At 40.0% G+C, this 21,195-nt stretch overlaps 1 protein-coding gene across 1 annotated transcript in view; it reads left to right on the top strand.

Annotated features, from left to right (window-relative positions):
- Positions 1 to 21,195, top strand: part of TMEM108 (transmembrane protein 108) — a 154,362-nt gene that overhangs the window by 1,418 nt on the left and 131,749 nt on the right. Inside the window, exon 2 of the mRNA XM_013184803.3 lies at positions 4,816 to 4,945. The gene's annotated coding sequence lies outside the window, so the exon portion shown is untranslated. The remainder of the gene's footprint in view (positions 1 to 4,815; positions 4,946 to 21,195) is intronic.

Consider the following 21,195-nt stretch of genomic DNA (forward strand, 5'->3'; position numbering starts at 1 on the left):
GCTATTCCTTTTAAAGATATTTGTTATTTCTAAGGATTTGAAAACAGCAAAACAGCAGAAATACCTTTAATCCTATTAAGAGTGATGGAATTTACTCGACCCTTTAAACTGATGTTTGCTAAATTAATGCCAGATATGGAATAGATTGAACTTTAGTCTTTCCACTGGAGAGATCAAAAAAAAAAAAAAAGGAAGGCAATTACAAGTGTTACAATGGGAGAGAGGCAATTATGCAATTGTATACGGGATCTGCAGTTAGAATAGCATAATGCAGAATAAAATAAAACTCAAGCTTATTATTGAAAAGGCCTTTTATTTCTGCTAATAAAACTGACAAGCCAATATTATGCTAAAATAGCTGCAATAATGTGCATACATTAAAGATGTTTTATGTATTGACACAGCCTGCCTTGAAAAGTTTGAAAACACTGGGCAATCTTTCCTCTCCTGGCAACAGGAGGCAATATTGCTAAGTGCCTCTGCTGTAGCGTCTGCTCTGGTGCTGCCTTCCCTTGGAGGTTTTGCCAGGGCTGAATTTTGCCGTAACAGATAAGCTGAATCAGCAGGCATCATGTTCTTTACAGGCTGCAGCTGCCCATGGCAAGAGTTCAGCTAAGCCAAATCCCTTGGTGGTGTGCAACGTACCTCAGTTCCATCAATAAAACCCAACAAACTCAATCTCCAAACTAGCTCATTGCAGGTAAACAAATTCTTCTGTGAGGATAAACCAGAGTATTTGACCGTGCTATAAATGGGATTAATCAGTTACCAGATAAACAGAGGCAATTAATGTATAAATAAATTCTAGTGTAGATACTTGCAACTGATTTATTCTGGTCAGAATTTATGGATCTGTGTAAAAATTATTTCACTTAATTGTTTCATGACATCCTTGTTTGTGTAATATGTGAGCTGCTATGTCTGGCCACACTTACTAAATAATTAAATGAATTAATAAACAAGAAATTTATGAATAGTGTAGTGTTTGCCTTCAAAGCTCATCCTGTGATGGAGCACAATTCAAGACAATATGGTGTCTGCAACAGATCTCTGTTGAGTGGTAAGGTGCGAATTTGACTGTAAAACTTAAGTTAGTGTAATTGGCACAAATTAAAGGGAACAGAAACCTATTTTTTCATTCCCTGAATTATTTTATAGGAAATCATGAGACAACACAGTTAGTGTGGGCTGACAGTATATAATTCAGCTGGAGGCATATGCTGGCCACACTAAATATACAAAATAAATAAATAAACCAGTTAAGTTTTTGACTTAAAATTCACAAAAAGAAAGCTTCACGGTTCTGTCTCCTGACTGAAAACTAAGGTATTCCTCACCCTTAATAGGTTAGAGGTGAAACCAGATTGTAATTTTGGACCCACTTTGTACCCTGTTGTAAATAAAGCTCTTCCAGTTTGAGTTTATGAGATACTAGAACTCAGGAGGTTGAGGTTAGAGGTGTTACCTGTAGATAATTAGTGACATAATGTTAGGGATATGATACTCCCCAATGGTGATGGGAAGCTCTGATCCCCCTCTTGCTTCTGGCTGACGGAGGAACTGAACTGTGCAGCACACTTGGCCACCTTTTCGGTACGAGTGTGATGCATCTCTGCCTGCTGGGTGTTCCTTGCTACTGGCTGGCTGTTTGTGTAATCTACAGTGGAAGCACCCGTGGCCTTTGGTTTGCTGATGGCATTGACTGAAAGAAGTGTATGAGCTGGCACACTTACCAGTTTTCCTTTGCACAGCTCTCTTTAGCACTGGGTAAGGATCCAGTTTGTCTTTCAGCATGGGGGATGAGATTCTCCATGCTCTCTCATCACTTCAGCATCAGAAGGCAGGTTTTGTCCAGTGTGCTGCGAAAGAGAGGAAAAGATTTGCTCAAACTGCATTGGCAGTCTTTGTTTGGGAGCATGATATAAAGGAAGAGGCATAACGTCATGTCACAGGTGGGCAATGTATTGAATGCTGCATGCAGAAGTACTGAGCTTGCTGTGAGCAGCAGTGACTGCCAGGGCCTTTTCTCACAAGAGAAGCACAAGAGGAGTTGTATGATCATTAGAGTAAGGAACATCTCCAACATCCAGTTTGATTTTGAAATTCCTTGTTTTGTCAATCCATTCCATCCATAGAGTGGAGACCTCAGATGAAATTCTTGTCCCACTGAGTAAACACAAAGTGAGGAAGAAAAGAAAAAAGTGGGAGAGAAGGTGAGAAGTGCACAGAGGAATGGAGGCTGTTGGAGCCAGTGTGCTAGTTGCTGCAGCCTGGTTTAGCTCAGCCTCTTTACAATGCTTTGGGGGACAACCACAGGCTTGGCTGTAAATCTGCAGGTGCTCCTGTGCATGGTAATGTTGACAGGATTTAGTTTATCCTGGAACTATAAACAGTGACATTAATATCAATCAGAAAGGACACGAGTTTTATTCTCAGGTGGGTACATACGTTTTTAGGGCACTCAAAATGCATTCCTTTTCAACAGAATTTGTATCAGCGTAATTATTGCAGTTTTGGTATGACTTTAATTAAGAAGTTTGGCTGAGCAGCTCATGTTGCAGCATTAAGCTCTATCTACTAAGGGAGACTTTACCAGGAGTGGCCTTCAAGTGAAGCATCACAGTGCTTCAGAGAAGCAGGTGGAGTTTTATGACAAGCCACTAGTACGATATGTTAGTTGTGGAAGACATGGGAGAATTGGTGGTGAAAGAAGCCTTAAAGGATCACTGGCATTCAGATTGTAATCCAGAGGTAGTCCTCTAAGCAGGACTACATGTAGGTGGCCTTTATGATGGTTCTAAAATGGGAGTTATGCGGTAAAATTGATTGAAGGATTTAATAATGCACGTACACATTCACATTTTTGCATATAGTTCTTTCAAAACTGGAAATGCATAGCTATTTTTGGAGTTCCTCCTATCTGAGAAATACTTGCAGCTTTGTCCCTGTCATCACTGGGCCAGATCAACATCCAGTGTAAACAGGTTAATCAAAATCAGTGGAGTGGTACCTGCGTGGCCTTCATGTGCCTTGCCTGTTGACTTTCTACTTTCTGGAAGAAAAAACACACTCGAGACACATAAAATAGAGGGATTTTGCTTGATCAGTGGTGTTCCTATTCAGAGACTTTGGAAGGGTGATACATACTATCTGTGTCAAGCTGCTAAAGCAATGTTTTTTAGCATGTTCTACAGTAACTTCAGATTAGAGTGGTGCAGGTAGAGTACTTGTGTACACAAAGCACACAGAAAAATGGAGATGTGCTTTTCACACGGTAAGATTTTTGGGGGGTAGATCTAACATCTGCAAGTAGAGCCAAGAGCAATGCAGTCATTTTTACATATTGTTAATACTCCTCTGCTCAGTGCTTTTTGTTGTTGTTTTTGTTGTTGTTGTACCTATGTAGATTAATAGCGTAACTGAAATCAGGACAGAAGCTAATCAGGATACATGTTTTCTCTAACAGTTCCCTTTGCTTTAGTTTCTGAGTAAATAGCTTAAGGCACATCATGTAACAAGACACTTGAAGACACTCCAGGCATTTTGTTAGTTAACCTGGACATTACTTCATGTAATGCCTATCATTATGTGGGACAAACACTGCAAAATAATAACACAGTGTTGTGTACAAAGGACTGGAAATAAAATACATCCAAGGTTTGAATACAAATAATATTGTAGCATTCAGTATGTAATGGTAAACTAAGGAGATCTCCTGTTAATTTCTGTGTTTTCATCAGCCTTTGAGCAGAGCTTGTGCATTATGAGGATAATTAATCTTACTGAGTAACCAAGAAAAAAAAATTCTAGATGTCTTTTCACAAACTCTTAATCATGCCTGCTGCTGTTGGCTCATTCTTCTTTGTTCTCCAAATCTATTCCTGCAGTCACATAATTGATATGTTTGCATACACTGAGTCCTTGTCCTATAGGAATTTGGCACATGACAACCAATTTATTTTTTTAAAAAAATTAATCAGTTCTTTAGTAGTGTTGTGGCAGTGGTATGCCTTCAGAGTTCTCTTTACCTGCATACAGGTAAAGTTTATGTCCCTTTTCTTATTCTACTGCCTCCTCCTGAGAAGCCAAACAATCAGGTCCACGGTTCAAGCATACGTGACTTCCTGACAGGTCCTGCCAGTGCCTAGGCAGAGAACCTGTTGCTTGGTTTTCAGAGCTCCTTTTGATTTGGATGCCCAAATTTCAATACAAGCAGCGCAGTTACGTGTGCATTCGAGGAATCTCACTGTGTTTCCCTTAGTAGTTCTACCAAAAAAAAAATAAAAATCCCTCTGCTGCTGAAAAAATTTGAGCAGTGTTCAAAATCAATGTTTTGAAGGAGTTTTTTCTTTTGTTATCTTAATTGCTGAGCATAGATCTTGGCCACTCCGTCAACCTCCAGTTTCTCAAATTAGTAGCATTCCTACTCCTGAGCCAGTATTTAAATTTAACTTAGCCTCTTTCCACAAGAACCAACCTTTAAAAGATAAATTCGGAAATAAATTGACAATTCAAAGTCTTGAGTGCTTGAAATTAATAAGGTAGGAGCATATTCTCAAATATATGATATGCACATATGGCAAATGACTTTCTGAAGAGTCAGCAAAGGAATCCTACAGAATAAAGTATTTCAGTATCCACCAAAAATAATCAGTGACATACTGAAACACTGTGGTCTGTAAGTCATTGCACTGAAAGCTCTTGAGAGCAATAAGAGCCACATGGCACAGTGCCATATGTATTAAAATTGAGTGCCTTGTAGAATGAGGTGGATAAACATCTTGGAATAACATACCCACTTTTGTAAATTTACAGGTTGCACCAGTTGGCAAATTAAAAATAAGAAAACAAGAAGCTCAAAGAGTTACTGTTACCAGAAAGGTCAGAATCAATGGACTGTATGGATATTGATATGTTTGAAGACATCAGCACTTCCCATTACAAGGTAAAGTACAAAAGTGTTTTTTCTGCCAGCTTGTTTCTCTTCAGTGCAGTGCAGCTATCTCTTTTGTGGCATTGCACGAGGTGGCAATTGAGGTGGTCTCTGAAGCTTGTTCAGTCTAGTGGCTCACTGCTAATAACAGTGGTCTACAATAAATGTGTAACTGGACAATATTCAGACCAGAAAAGGCCTAAGTTTTCAAAGTTAGTGACAAATGGGTTTCTCAGAGCCTGTAAAATAACATATAAAGTATTTGCTTAGGTAGATCTACAGGTTGTATTTTTAGGATGTACCAATAGGAGCCCTTCCCTCTCCTCACCTTTTTTACATGTGGTATATCATCCGCTTATGTGCTTGTTAATTGCCCAGTGATGTAGACTGAAGTATACTTGAAACCTGTGTCTCTTAGTGCTGCATCTTAATCAGGAGAAAATGTATCTAAACTAAATGTTGTTAGAGACACAAATTATGCCATTTTCTTCATACAGTCTTCATATTCTTTCACTTCTAGGATTGCTGTATGATTTGTTTACAAGAACTGGTACATTTCTTCTATATAATTCAATAAAAATGTTAATGATGCATTGTTTTAAGCTGGTAGTGGTGGAGAACTTCATACATTTTCTTGTTATCTTTTGCCTAATGCCTGGAAATACTGCCACTTATTCTGAATGCTTCCTTTATTGAGTTATTTTCAGGAAACATACATACAAAACAGATTTAAAAAAAAAAATGAACTGGTAGAAAGATGTGAAACAAGCTAATATTTTAAAATAAAATTTCTCCTTATTTTGGAGTGGGTGTAGTTCTGCATGGCTGGGGGACGGCTGATTTGAGACTTCATATTCCAAAAATTCTGATCAACACAGGATTGTTACAGAGCAAATACAAAACTGCAACACCAGCTCTGTGTTACTTAAGAACTCAAATTAGGCAGCTGTGCAGTTGCAAAAAAGGGGGCAGTTACAACTGTTCTTAGCTGGTGCCTGCTGTAATCCAGGGAGGACTTTCAGCAGAAGTCTGTGTGACACTCCATTCTCACCAGCTTGTGTTAAATGATGAAGGAACAATCTCTGCAGGGGGATGCATTGCCGTTGCTTCTACTTTGTACAGAAATACTGATCAGTGTTATCTGTGTTTTTCACAAGCGTGACATACAGTCCCCTCTTTCTTCTTTTGTGGAAGACCTAAGTTTTAAAGAGTTCCTCTTAAGGTGGAGAAGGAAGCAAGCTATGGCATGACATCCTATGAAGTAGGAAATGCTCCCTTGTACACTGAAAGAACAGGAATGGAATGTGTGAAGTATTTAGAAAATGCACAGATAAGCATCAGCAAATAAAATGTGCAAGGAAAAAACACATTGAAGCTCTTGAGTGCTTGGGACATTCCAGTAACTTTCCACAATTGTTGCTATGGAATGTACATAGAAAGACCATAAAAACCTGCAAGAGCTGGTCTAGATGACAGACACTTCTCTGAAGTTTCATTTCCCCTCCCATATGCTCGGGTGATGCCTTGTGTCCATGCATGGGTGCTGTGATGGAATCTGTATCACTACCTACCTACTATTGTTTGGTTCAACAGGTATGAGTACTGCTCTGGCCTATGCTTTCTCATTCTGTACAGCTCTACGCTTACATTTAGTGAAATCCCCAGCTTTAGTGCCAATCCCTAATATAATGGGGGCTGAGAGGTTAGAGCAAAAGCTTTGATTCTGCTTATGAAAAATGAGGATACCATTTTGTGTTCTCTGGCACAGGAAGGAGCCCAGCGTTGGATAGGGTCTTGGGCTGTTGTGTGACAAGTAATCCTTCCAAATAAGACTTGCATTCCTGCAGCAGCCATTCTGGGAATGGAGAATGAATACATAGAGGGAAATTCAGCTTACACAGACATAGCTCAGGTTCAGTCATTCAGAACACAAGTCAATCACGGACAGAGTTGCACATGAATTGACTCCTTTCTGAGAAGATCTGGTACTAGGGGCTAAGAAAAATGTACAGGGTCAGAATGTCTACACTGTCTTACTTAACTGGATTTATTGGCACTTATGCACAGCAAAAATGTTGTTACAGCCCCAGAGTTGCTTTGTTAGTTTTCATTTGCCAAAGGCTGTCATCCCCGCAGTAGTTGTGGTGTGGAACATGAGCCAGCAACCCAGCTACTTCTGTGTACTGTCTGTGTCTTCATTTAAAACTTCATTGCTCTTTAGTGCTGTTTACTCTCTGCTTTAAAACAACAGAGATAGCAGAGTTACCATAGTAAACTGTTTGGATCGTAGGCTGTGGGATGGAATAGATAGCTGGAGGTAATAATGCCATAAATGTAAGCTAGACCTTGAATCACCAAACTTTCATATTGCCATTTATTTGTGGGCATTACTCTTTGTAGCCTTTTAGGTGTTTTCATCCTTTTTTTTTTTTAATAAGAAATGTCTGAACCATAAAATAAAGCCGAAGAAGTAAAGGAATAGACTTCCTTCTAGTTTAGACTCAACACAGGTATATCAATAATAACACAAGTTATGCAGGTTTCAGTTAATTTGTTAACTGACTTATGGGAAAAACTTATGGAAAATAATACTAGAAGAGCTCAAAACTGAATAAGAATTTCCTTCAACTCATCAAAATGTATTGTAGCTCTTGTTTTTTCTGCAGAAGAGAAGGATATTTGTTCTCCATATTGAAGCTCTCTCATACTTACTTGAAATGTTTATTTTCGAATGTTGGGAGAGCTGAAACCAAACCAGTTTATTTTGCTAGGAGTTCACAACTTAGTGAAAGATTTTCTTATAGTTAAATAAATTGACATTATTTATGACTTAGCCACATCTTTTTCTTCTCTGGTGCACTGAATTTCATGTTCCTATTTTTTCACTTTTACCAGTAGTGCTGAGGAATCCCAGGCATTGTCAAGACATCAATAGTACCAGGTCCCATGCCAGGCCTAGCATAAATGCAAATGTTCCTTTCTGCAAAGAGCATCTATCTAAGAGGCAAGAAAGACTAGAAGGGTAGATGGACCCTGGAGTATACGAGACAGACTTTTTTCATTAGCACAGTAAGCAGTGGCTTGAAGTTCTTTGAGGCAGCCATTTATATATACAATTCCGTAGACTTATAGTGATTGTATTTTAAGGTGGTGGAGAATCAAAGTATTTCATCCCTCCAGCTAGAGATGGATCCTGAAGTTGCCAGTAATGTCGCTGTCATACTCCCTGTGCACTGTTTTGATTTGCGTAAGAGCAGTTTGATATAAATCGACTCAGAAATGGAAGCAGCCAGGCGGGGGGGTGGAAGCTTTGCCTTTTGGAAGTGAGGGTGACATAAAGCTTGCTTGTCCTGCAGTATAATTTGTCCTGACATTTGCTGGCACAGTAAGTTCTTACTAACTGCACTGACACTTGCCCTGTGTGACATAATTCAAAACACTTTTTAATAATACTGCTTGAATTGAAAACAGACAAACTGTCTTTTCTAATTTCAGCCTGTTTGATCCCTCATCCCCAGTGGTAAATTCTGCTTTGCAGTGTTTCCTTGTGCTGCCTGAAGGAAAAAGATGAGGTAGCAACTACTAATCCAGGTGTTCTTTACCATTGACGTAACACCATCATAAGATCATGCTAGAAGTCATTGATCCTTCATCAACTAAATCCTGAAGGAGTTCACTTCAGGAGGTAACCCTTCCAAAGCAGAGGTGTTGATATAGAGTAACAACAGAGTCAACTAGCAATATGCTGGTTTTGTATGTGCCACTGTTTATTACTACTGACATTGGACACCAGTCACAAAACATAATATTTAAAAACCCATCAAAAGGAAAATGGTGTGGAGTGAGACCAGAGCCTTCACAGTCAAAAAAACCGCTGTTTTCTTGTTTTCATGTGGGTCACTGAGAGGGGATTTTTACAACTTTGTTTTTAATTTGTTTCTCCAAGGAGAGTCTGTGTTTTCTTCAGTAAAGAAGAATGTTTAAACACTTGTTGCCACTTAGTCATCTACGTGAGTAGCACACGGTATGCTGCAGTTATTTTCCATCTAGTCTTCTGGAACTATAGTTGCTTTTGATAACATTTTGTTCCTGCTGGTGCCACCAAATATGCAGAATTCACTCCACTTGGTGATTTGCCCTTCTTTGTTACTATTCCTAATAGTAAGCACTAATGCTTCTGTCAGGATGGGAGCACCCTGCTGCTATGATGTGGGTGAAAGTCTTATGGGTGCAGTTAAACACATTCATTGAAGTGTGGTGTGAAATTCACCAGTGGCGGACATAGCTTGAGAGTATGACCTCTTGTTTGATAGTTGGTATAAAAGTAAACTGGTATAGTCAGTAAAATCAGGCTGGGAAATGCAGTATAAAGGTAGACATGCTATAATATTAACCTAAGAGGGTCTGTAAGAACTAGCAAAAAGAAGGAAGCAGATACTTGAGTATACAGGATGCATAGTGCTACCTGTTTTCTTGCCAAGCACAGAAACAAAAGCTGGGGATGTCAGCTACTTCTAGCTATCCGTTTATTTCTTCTCAAGCTCCTCACAACCCATGAGTCATGGGTTTGAGGACAACCTCATATCAACTGCATGTGGCAGGGAAATATCCTTACCCCATTCCCCCATACAGGTGGTCACTGAGCTTAGCCCAGGATTGTGCAAAGCAGAGAACAAAATTCCTCTTCTAAAACCCAGCACCAGGTTCGGCTGGTCGCTCAGTGCTCTTCTACCACAGGGTTGGTCTTTCTGCACAATGAATAGCCCATACCACCCCTATCCTCAATTAGAGTAAGGATCAGGCCGTTGCATTTCTAGGTCAGACTTAAAAGTGTGAGAAGGTCACGCTCTGCTTCAATTATTTGCTGTTCAGGCAGAGAACTGAAAATAGTAAATGGAGTACAGACAACTATAGAAATTCAGGAGACACCCAGTTTTGGAGAGTGCAGCTTCCTACAACAAATAGGCCAAAGTGAACTTTTAAACTCTGGTAGCCTGTAAAGGTGAGGTTGTAGCTGAGACAGCATCACTTTGTTGTACTAGAGAGGTAAATAAAGATCCTCTTACTGCAATGAAGTCAGTATAGAAAATGTTACAGGTATATTCTGCATGACTTGTGTATTTATTTCTGTATCTGTGCTGTTAGATTACTAAAAGTAAAAGATTTTAAAAGTTCTATTTGTGATGTAACCTTTTCTTTGTTGTTGCTGTTTTCATATTTTTATTAATCCTTTAACATACGGGCTAATTGCTTAGATTGTTATATATGTAAACTGTCTAAAAACAAATGATAAATATATATATTTTTAAACAACTGTCTTCCTCCAACATTTAGAATGGAAGCAGCAATGCTGAGAAGTTAAACGAATGCCCTTGCCTAGGATGGCAGAAGCACATCATGCGAATTTTCACAAGTGAAAGCCAGCATCCTCTTTTGCACTTACTTTGGAGTTGCTTATAGCTGCAAAGAGGTAGCAGAGTGCTGAATCAAAGTGTTTAAAATTTGGGGAAAGATTTTGACTTCTTAATGTTCTGTAAAAGCTTGTGTTTACGCATTTCAGTCTGGGATCTGAGTTTGAATTGTTGGCATCTTTCTAAATGTGTATTAAAAGCCATGGGAAAATGGCGTGCATGGTATACTTGTCAGAAGAAGGAATGGGGGTTTCTTTTTTACTTTGCTAGAATGTGAGGCAAAGATGGTCTGTGTATGGCCTTGCCCACAAGATCTGACTTTTAAAAATTATTTTTAATTATTTTTTCCATGGCTTTAGCTAAATCACCTAATTTATCAGTCTTATTTATCTTCTGTTAAATGGAGCAATAGCACTAGCTTCATTTGACTTAGGGAAGGAAGTAAGGAGAAAATGAGTGTGCGGTTGTTGAAGATCCAGGTTGTTAAAATGCAAACTATTGTTCTTGTAAGACTTTGGTCTAGTATGAGCAATATAATCAGCTGGCAACTTTGTCTAGGTATCCTGGTGAACTACCAAATAAGCATTTAATGTCCTACATCTTATATCGAGGTTGTCATTTCATTACATCGTTGTCTTAATTCTTGCTTTCTTTGATAACTATTAAAACACGAGGTTATCTGGTGCTTCCCTGAAAGTGATAAGCTTATTTAACCCAGAGCTCTTCTGAATGTTCTGAAGGGTTGCGCTGCTTGTTCATTTAGCAGCATCCAATGCTGGCTTTCCCTGCTAAGCTTTGTCAAATTTTGTATGTAGAATATATTGTCTATAAACTTCAGATGGTTCAGCTACTGTCTTTTATGATGTGTGTTGTTGTTGTTGTTTGTTTTTGGCTTTCTTTGTTTTTACTCTTTCAACCCATTTTCCAGAAGAGAATTTCACTGGTGCATGTAAAAGTTTATTTATCAGAGCTTTCCGCTGAACTGAAGGATATTTTATGCATCACATCAAGCTTTATTAATTTGCAAGTGCTGCTTCCTCTTTTTGGATGCGATCTTCACCTCCTGGAGTAGAATCTCTCTTAAGGTGCTCTTGTCTTAGGTACTGCAATTCTCCCCCACTGTCTGCTTTATTTCCTGAGGCTGCCACACAACCTAAGAGCTTTCAGAATGGAGGCTGTCAGGTACCAATTAGCAGGAGCCACCACACTGCTCTCATTTTGGTCTATCTTTGGCGGTCTGTTACTGTGTTCTTCAGCTTTCACTTTCTCAGCGGGTAACTTGCCTTTTCCTTCATCTTTCAAAATCCGTATGTTTGTCTTGCCTTAATTTTCCCCTTTTTGGGAATTTGATGTCTTTCCCTCCTCCCCTCAGGCTGTTGAAATTCTTCCTTCATCTTATTGCACCTTTCCAGGCTAATTTTAGCTCTCTGCTTACTGGTGATCAATCTGCTTTTATCCAGCTTTGCACTAAGTGGGATCTTCTGTGTGGTTCTTTCTCCTGGGACTGTGTCATCCCTTGAACTTTTGCTCTGTAGAGAAGTGGAACTATTCTGCTTCTTGGTCACAGACACAAAAATCGAACTCTTTTTCATGCTGGCAGTTAGTATTTTGCTTTATCTAATTTCAGATCAAATAGATTCACAAGGAGTCTCTTAATCTGCAGAGAAATTATGCTAGCATTCCTGTTCTCTTGTCCTAACTCATTAGACAAGCACGTGCTGCCTTGCAGCTTCGCTTCTGTGTGGATATATGAAAATGCTGCTCTGTGCTCTTCACGCATACTTGTGTGCAACTGCCCAGTGGCTTTCTCCTGGATATCTCTTAAGAGCATCTAGCCTGTTTCTTGCAGCCTCCCTCCTAACTTAACATTATTTCACTCATGATCAAGTTGCAGGCCACCTGACTTCCAGGCCTGAAGGAGTGAAGGGAATTTGGAGCTCATTAAAGAAATTTTGGCAAGACGTGGAGGTTACCAGCAGGGCTCCTTAGAATTAGGTTTTGATATGTCTGCTGGTGGTGACTTTTATTTTTTTTTTTTTTCTCAAAAGAAAAGGCAATTTTGTAGAAATCAGCAACTTATTACAGTGCAAAACCACTGCAGCGCTTCATCTGGTAGCGCAGCCCATGCAGTTTAGGTCTGAGGCAGGAGCTTGTGAGAGAGGGATGGGAGAAGGGGGAAGATAATTTTCACATTCCGCACAAGTAGGATAAGCTCTTTGTTTAATATCTTGAAATCTGACACGGATGACTATCCATTGGGGATATTCAAAGACTGTAATTAAAAAGTTTTTATGTAAGGAGAGGGTAAGTCATTGAAGCATTGCAGGAAGGGTAGCAATGAAACACTTTCACTGGTATTTTTCAATGTTTTTATCTCCAGTTTAACCTCCAGTTATACTCAATCACCTTCATTTTCCCCGTCTCATATAAAATGTTTTAGTGGGTTATGACAAATACTCAAAGCTATTGCAAAGAGAGGATCATTTGCTATTTTTCCTCAAACCACCAGTAATGGTTAGTGCTCTGCAGCCGCAACATGCTACCTTGCAGTGATGTAGCAAACTAGTCTGAGGCACTCCAGGTACTTTGTGTTAATGAAACTTCATCAGTCCCATCCGAGGCATCGTCTTATGTATGCTGGATAGTGGTCTGTGAGTAGTTGCATTGTAATTAGTGCAGCTATTTATGATTGGAAGTATGATGTGGGTAATATATTGGAAGCTAGCCCTGTCACATATCCTACTCCCAAGGTCTTAACACTGTGACAACAGGAGTGCCAGAAATAGAAATCAGGATTCTCGGCTCCAGGGAGAGTGTGATTTCATTGCTGGGCAGCGTTTCCTCTCTGAGGAACTTCTGTCTGTCTACCTTAGTCCACCTTTCTTTTTTTTTTCCCTTACCTTTGTTGCAGAGAAGCAGTCTCTCACTAAATTAGTTTTTAAACAGAAGGTAATTGCAATCAAATCTCTTCAGTGAGGGCTTGGTGTTGGTGATCGTGGTTTTGTTTGTTTGTTTGTTTGTTTTTTGTTTAAATTAGATATCCTAGGAATCATACTGAACTGTTTCTTACCATGGAGCTAGCAGTGAATAAAAAATGACAATGTTTAGGCACCTTTTTTAACAGGATGCCATTACCATGGTGCAAGGCAAATTGTTATTTGGTTGGAAATTTTCAACAAAAACACAGCCACCATTTTTTCTCTCCTCTTCCTATTTTATGACCTTCCCTAAATGCATAGATGTTAAAAGCTAAAATTCTTATTCTTCAGAGATCCTGCACAACTCCAGTCCAATATCTGTGGGACTATCATGTTAGGTCTAATGCAGGCTTGTTGTTGTTGTTGTTGTTTTGCTACGGCATTATAAATTCAGCAAAGTTCATGAAATGTGATCACCAAAGGACGGCTCAAGCTGATCTCTTATCACTGGAGCTTACTGTCCATGGCTGACAGCTGAGCAATCGTGTAAATAGGTAAAGGTCAGGATTAATCCACCCCTTCACATTCTGACACTGCAGACCCTTTCCAAGTACGGTAATGAGCTGTGTTATAATGAGAAAAGTAGCTAATGAAAGCTTAGTTTAATGTGGCTGTGATGCCTTTCATACCTCAAAAGGCGTTACCCAATTTCTGTTATCAAATAGCTGGATACTCACTGCTTTGTTGCAACCCTTCCATCTGAAATAACATATTGACCGCAAGTACAGCTCGGTAACAGAGAAATTAGTTGATACCATAGTGCTGTATGGTTGAGGGCAAGAACTATCACAGAGATGCAGACTCTTTGCACAGATCTCCACCAGTTTCTGGGACAAGTCCTTTGACTGAATTTATTTCCACTGTTTGCTTCTGCATTTTGAACTTTAATCTTTTTTTTTCAATCACTTCAGGGGAATTTCTAGAGGCAGCTTCTCCCATTTATTCATCTTTTTCTGCAGGGCAGGTAATCTGGTCCTTAATTAGTACAAGGCCATCTCGAGTAATTTATGCCTATATGTTGGCTGCAGAAAACAGACTAATGGTGGAAATTGTGTTTGGTGTTTTTGTGCAGTTATTTTCAATAATAAAAGGATCACATCAGTGGGACAAAGATTTGATACCAAGAAAGAACGGTTAATTAGAAACCTTGTGGTCCTGCAGTGGCCCTAGAGACCACCCAAGTAGGCAGGACTTTTATTAGAAATAATATCAGTTCTCAGCTTCAAATCAGTGATACCAGAAAGTACAGATAAAGTTGTTAAAAATGGGATCTGCTCCAGGTGTTGGGCCCTGTGCTATTAGCAATCATAGTTTTAATTACAATTTTTGGTGCAGCTTCTCTAGCTGTAGTTCTTCACTGAGGGATTATGGTATTCTTCAGTTAGTTTCTGTACTACACATTGTTTAGCACATTTGAGAATTATATTTTGCCCCAAAGTGGAATTTCTTCTGTCCTTTTGCAGTACAAGAGTGAGTTTATGTTACCATACTTTTATAGTCTTATGAAGACCAGCCCTTGATTCCAGTGTCACCTTTGTGCCTTTAAAAGGCGGATATATTATGATCTACTTTAGTTTTAGATCAGAAAATAATAATAATAATAATAATGAACACTCTTGGAACTTTAGGGATAAACAGAGAGTGTTAGTTAATCTTCTCCACAGCTTTTTTCTCTACTTTGTCTTCATAGGGAGGAAGAATTCAATTATTAATATTTTTATTCTCTTTTATTCAGTGAAAATATCATTTGATATGTAATAGCTAACTGCAGAGCTTCTGAAAAGTCTAGTAAGATAATAAATTACCTTAAAACTTGTAGGCAACTTTCTGATGTTCTTATTTCAGGACCATGTCATTTCACAGCTATGTACTAAATCCAATGTCCTCTCAGAGATTCTCCCACAGTTATTACATTAGGTGAGTTTGGGCAAACTTCCTATGTGATGTGAACAGCAGTATCAGAATCTAGTCTTAAATCAGTTTATCTATTCTGATCTATTAAATGAAATACCAGTCATTTCAGGTCTTCTCTTTTTAATTAATAATTACAATGTATTCATACTGTCTTTCAGTTCACATAATTCAACAGCAGATGATGAAAAAGATCATAGATAACTTGATTTATTGCAGTGCTGAAGCAGGATTGTTCCTGGTGTCATACTTTCCATTGCTTTGCCCAGTACACTTTTAGGTGACTCGAAAGACAGATTGCCCATAATTTCCTCCTCCTCCCTAGGTACGGCTCAGATCCTTAGATGAGTTTCAATAAGAGGCTCGTTCTTTGTTTCAGTAAGCAGTTCATCAGTGTAGGATGACTCGCTGGGTAGAGTGAGATGTATCTGTGTATTTCTTGTAATAAAGGAGCAGTTTATAAACCTTTATGGCTGGATGGTGCAACTGGAAGAGAAGACATGACCCCTTGACTTAAAAGGGTCAGAAAAGGCAGAGATGTTTCTCCTTGAGCAGTAGCCACATGACAATGCAACTTGTGTCTTACTGCAGGAGAGCAAAAACAGCTGAGTGAGTAAGCAAATGCTGCGGGTTGTTTAAAGACTAGCAGAGCTTTACGTATAAGGGGGAAAGGTGCACTTTGCTGGAGGACTTCTCCCTCAAGTCACCAAGACCTTCTTACTCAAACTCTCATTGCTTATCCCCTTTGTAGCTCTATATACAGTCTTTTTAGGTAGTTTATTTAAGTGATTGTGTTTAGGGCGTGTCAGTAAATTCCAACCTCCAGTGATAAATTTGGTGGTGAGTAGATTGTCTGGCAGAAGTTGTGGCTTCAGGCCCTTGTTAGGGAAGTGGCAGTGCTCCAAAACCACAATTACCAAACTCCATGTATTGTAGAGAGGCAGGTTAACTAAGAGATGATCTCTAGTATGAGTCCTTTCCTTTTTTAATAACTCATAATGATATGGACATATTGGCAGTCCAGCCTTGTCATGTAAAGACTTCTTAATCCAGGTAAAACTTCTCTTCTTTCCTGCAGTCTACCAAACTTCAGTCTTTAACTAAGCCTTTAATTGTGTAGGATTTATCCAGCTTATTTTTATTCTGTTTACTTTATTTTTCCCCAGATTACACTCATAATCTCTTCCAAACATAATTGCCAGTGTAAAAGTGCTTCAAATGAGCTACTTCCTAGCAGAAAGTTTTTCCACTCTCTTACTTAATAGAGCAAAACATATGAAAGAATTGTAGAATTTGAGCCACTGTAGCCATTGTCACTTATACGAGCTAGCACAAGTGATTACTGAAGTACGTTAAATCCAGGGTTTACCCCCATTTGATTAGTAGATCCACCCACTGAGTTTTATTCTTCCTGTCCCCGTGGAAATGAGGTTGTTTGCCCAGTCTTCTCAATTTTGATCAGGTAATTATATCTGTAGGATTAAAAAAAAAAAAAAAAGTGTGTGTGGGGGGGGTAGGATAGGAGGAAATGGTCTGTGCTTTATTTTGAAAAGAGATGTTAAATAATCCTATTGCAGAGAATTACAGAATGGTTTGGGTTGGAAGGGACCTTAAAGACCATCTAATTCCAACTGCCACTGGACCAGGTTGCCCAAAGCCCCATCCAGCCTGGCCTTGAACACCTCCAGAGATGGGGCATCCACAGCTTCTCTGGGCAGCCTGTGCCAGGGTCTCACTGCCCTCCGAGCAAAGAATTTCTTCTGAATATCTAATCTAAATCTACACTGTTTTAGTTTAAAAATTTGTTCTCATCTTTAAGGATTTGTGCTGACAAAAGCACTTCAGTCACAAAATAAGAGCAAAAGGAAGATGAGAAGGCAAAATAAACAAGACAGAGGAAAGTGAATGTGGCTCAGCAAATCAAGTAAGGGAAGAGACGGGATCAGAATTCCTGACTTCAGAGCTGAAGTCTAACTGATATGCTCCATGACACAAAGTATCTTCACCCTTCAGTATGCCTGTCTTTATGAAGGTCATGTGTGCTACCTGATTTAAAAGGGGTCCTGGTGTTTAATTGTAAAATGCTTTGACAACATTGAATGAAAAGGGTTGTATGTAGACGGAAACACAGAGGTGCAGAAATATAGAAGTGCACCTCAGCCCAGTGCAGTTCTGGAGCTCAGAACTGTTTCCAGCATAGAAGGACTGGAAGAAATGTACTGGGAGCTGCTAAGTAGTTCCACAAGGTTTTTTAGACATTTACTGCAAGTTACTTTGGCTTTGCAGTAAGTATGGGGTGATACTCAGCGTAATGCATACAAGGTCTGGAGGGAAGAGGGGGAAGTGTGGGGAGGAAGGGTCTTTTTTTTTTTTTTTTTTTTTTAATTCCTTTTGTACTTCTTCCCCTGTCATTAGAGCTGAAATTCATTCTTTCCCTCTTGTAGAGCCCCAGCTGTTTACTCTGTGTTAAGTAACTGACATTTTAATATGAAAGATTTTCAGTAGCCAAGGATTATGTTATGAAGGGAAAATAAAAGGCTTCTTCGTACATGCTCTTCCTTGAAGACAGGATGCTGGTAGATGGATGGCTGGTCAGCTTCAGGATGGCATGTTTTAGATTATTATAGCAGCTCTTCTCTGACCACTCACTTCTCCTACTGCTCATCAATTCCATTTGCAATAAACGGTTTAATGACTCTGTCTTGAAAACAATTCAGGTTGTAGTGGTTTTCCAAAGCTAACACTAACCTGTTCTTCCACAGCATCATAGTGTACGTTCCCCTGGCTTTGTACCTTCTGTGTATTTTTTTATTTCTTTATTTTTTCCTCCCTTTATTCCTTAATTTCACCTGTCCTTCTAACAGTAGTGTTCAGATGGAGTAGAAAGCATGCAGAGAAATAGCTCCCTTAATACATTTTTGCTGCACAATTCAGAGAGCAGCCTATTGATGTGTGTGTCGGCAGTGAGGAAGGGAAGAGGTAACAGATGGCATGAAGGGAGAGCTAAGAAGCCTTGCATGAAGAAGCAAGGGAGCAGTATTTCCATAAAAAGATGAGCAATGTTGTCAGAAAGTAATATGCAAGGGGAGGAAGACACAGCTGGGGACCTAAGGTAAAGCCAGAGAACTCAAAAGGAGACTAAACACCAGCCTTCCCAGACTGAGCATCCTCTCTGGTGAAGGGCCTCTGGTGGGTTGCAGGCTGGTGAAGGTCAACCTTCTGCTTCTCCACACTCAGCTAAAAGTCCTAGGTTTCTAGGTCAAAAAATGTACAGTCATCTCAGGTGATTTCTTGTGTTTCTTCTTATGTTCAGGATGGAGCAACAACCCGTCCTGTGCCATTAGGCCACGTTGCGAGGGAGAAGGCTACAGGGCTGTGCTGCAGCTGGAAGCTCATAACCTTACCTGGCCACTGTGACTGCATCAGTATTAATAAATGAAATGTGGCCAGCATGGCCAGAGTCATCTTGGGCTCTGAGGGCAGCAGGCTGTGTGCAGCCCATCCCTGGTCAGTTAAACTTTTTTAGCTTCCAGAACAAGACAGCTGCATGCAAACTCCTTACCAGGGGTGAGGTCTGCTTATTGCTGACTCCTAAACTTTGAATTTGAATAATTCAACAGAGCTTGATTGATTTCCAGCACCCATGGGTGTTCCTTTACAACGGGTACCTTACAAACATGACCCTGGGCGCAACCAGTTGGCCTTTTCTGCGGAGTATGGAAAGGGTTGGGGAGCTGCTGCTACAACGATAACAACAGGTCAGACATGGGCAGTGAGGGTGCACAATGAGACACAGTGATCCTGGCAGTGCCACTATGGTGTTTTGGGGTGGCCTTTTTTAATCACCCCATTATCAGGAACAGAGAGAATGATTTGAACAAGTTTTGCTTTTGAATTTCTGCAGTTTATTTGAGCCTGAGGAATTTAGCTGGCAAAGCAAGCAGGGGCAGATTGCTGTCTACAATTTTTCAGATCTCTCTGCAAAAGGAAAACAAGGTATTTGGGATTTTATTCCATGAGGACCAGTCATAAAACAATGTGTAATGGAGGCACTTTCTGATAACTGCACAAGGAATTGCACTTGGCAATGCCATTATATGAATGCGATCCTAATTCCTGTTTGCACTAGCGCTGTAAGCAAACTTAGACCATGGTTTGCTTCTAACTAATTAAAGTGTTATTTAGGAATATAAGTAATCTGTATACCAGAATGATTATTTATTTATTTTAAATCACAGAGAAAGGCATTTTATACTAAATTCTGCTGCCTCTGTAGTGCAATTTATTACACAAAAACTGATCTGGGGTTGCTCCTCTCCGAATCCAAGCATCTGTGACGTTAATGTTACTGCGTTTTATAATTGGTACTTGATAGTTTAAGTGGATAATCAGCTAAGACATAAATGCAGCTTACCAGGAAACAATTGAGAATTTAGGATAATAAGGCTGATTAGACGCCGTTACGCCAGTCTCATGCTAAGATAATTCTGCTGAGTTGAAGTAGTACAAATAATACTGGAAAATACACAGTGGTCAGGCAGACCCCCTTTGCCTGTGCTTCTTTGCTTTACCTTTTGAGTAGACGCAGCTCAAATGATAAGCTGCTGGTGGTAAGAAAGATGAAGTGATCCCCAAGTCTGCGATTCGAGACGTTCCTTCCTTGCAATCTTTCATAAAGAAGTCTGAAAACAAGCTCAAAACACCCCGTGGCACTCATTTAAATATTTCCCTGCTGTTATCTAGCCTTAATACTTTAAATTAAAACACAAAAGGAGAGTCATCTTGTCCAGCCTTACACAAACCTGGCAGATTTTAGCATCCACTGGGGACACTTGTTTGCTGCTAAAGCAGGTGTTAACGCGCGGCAGAGGGAATCACGCGCGTCCTTCTAGCGGCCAGGTACAAGAGTGCCCGTGCACAGCTTGTTCAGGCTCTTAATTCATGGCCCAAGCGGTAGAACCACGTGCTCTGTACAAGAGCTGTTTGGGGAGAAGGTGAACAAACACAGCTTTAAATTACCTTCATGACTCCCAGGCACAGGGCTTCGTGAGGACCAATTTAGTCCATGGCACGGAATATTGCAGCCTTATTGCCAGGGTATTGAAGAGAGGTGACACAGAGCCTGCTGCGTCAGATGTTGTTGCTGGATATAGTTTCTCACAATGTTATTTGTAGCACGGGAAGGAAACCAGTCGTTCCCGTGTCCCAAGGGCTCGTTCTGGCCCTATTTCTCATCTACAGTGCTGTGGAGGTGCAAAGCAAATGGAGAGAGTCCACTGATGAAAATATTCCTCTTTTTTTTTCTTTTTTTTCTCCTCTCTCTAGTGTGTGCAATGCTTCCTGCTATTGGGAAGTACTTTTACTAAGTAGATTGACCTGCCAGCATCTTGTGTTGTTTTGGGACTTATGTAACTGAACCCTTTGGATCCCTTTATCAGATTCCTCCCTACTTGTGAGGCTTACAAAGCCCACAGACTGACAAGCAGTAAATCCTCTCTCCAAAAGCACGGGCTAATCCCCGCAGCACCCGTCTCTTTTTGGCGTGCCCCGGAGTCGTTGTTTGGCATGCCCTTGACAACTTCAATGTCACAGGAGCAGCAGCTGGAGCTGTATGTTCAGTGGCCACGTGGTGGCTGGGTAGGATATGGTAGACATATGCTGTGTGTTTCAGGGCTATTTAAAGGATTAATTTGCATGGGCCATGCAGCTGAAACACTGCATGGCTACTGTTGTTATTCCGCCATGCTTAAGCACAACAAGCTGTTCATCTTACTCAGTATTTATTTTTCCTCCCAAAAAGTCACTGGAAGAGAGAATATCATAAAACACCCTCCATATCTGGATAGGAGGGAAAGAGTGAATTTGTTTCCTCCGTGGAGGGAAATGCAGGCAGAACTCGCCTGCTCTACACCCTGCTTGGCAGAAGCCAGCTGGCTGGGCTTCGGGTTTGTAGCTCTGGATT

Source organism: Anser cygnoides, chromosome 2, assembly GCF_040182565.1.
Source record: "Anser cygnoides isolate HZ-2024a breed goose chromosome 2, Taihu_goose_T2T_genome, whole genome shotgun sequence".
Lineage (NCBI taxonomy): Eukaryota > Metazoa > Chordata > Aves > Anseriformes > Anatidae > Anser > Anser cygnoides.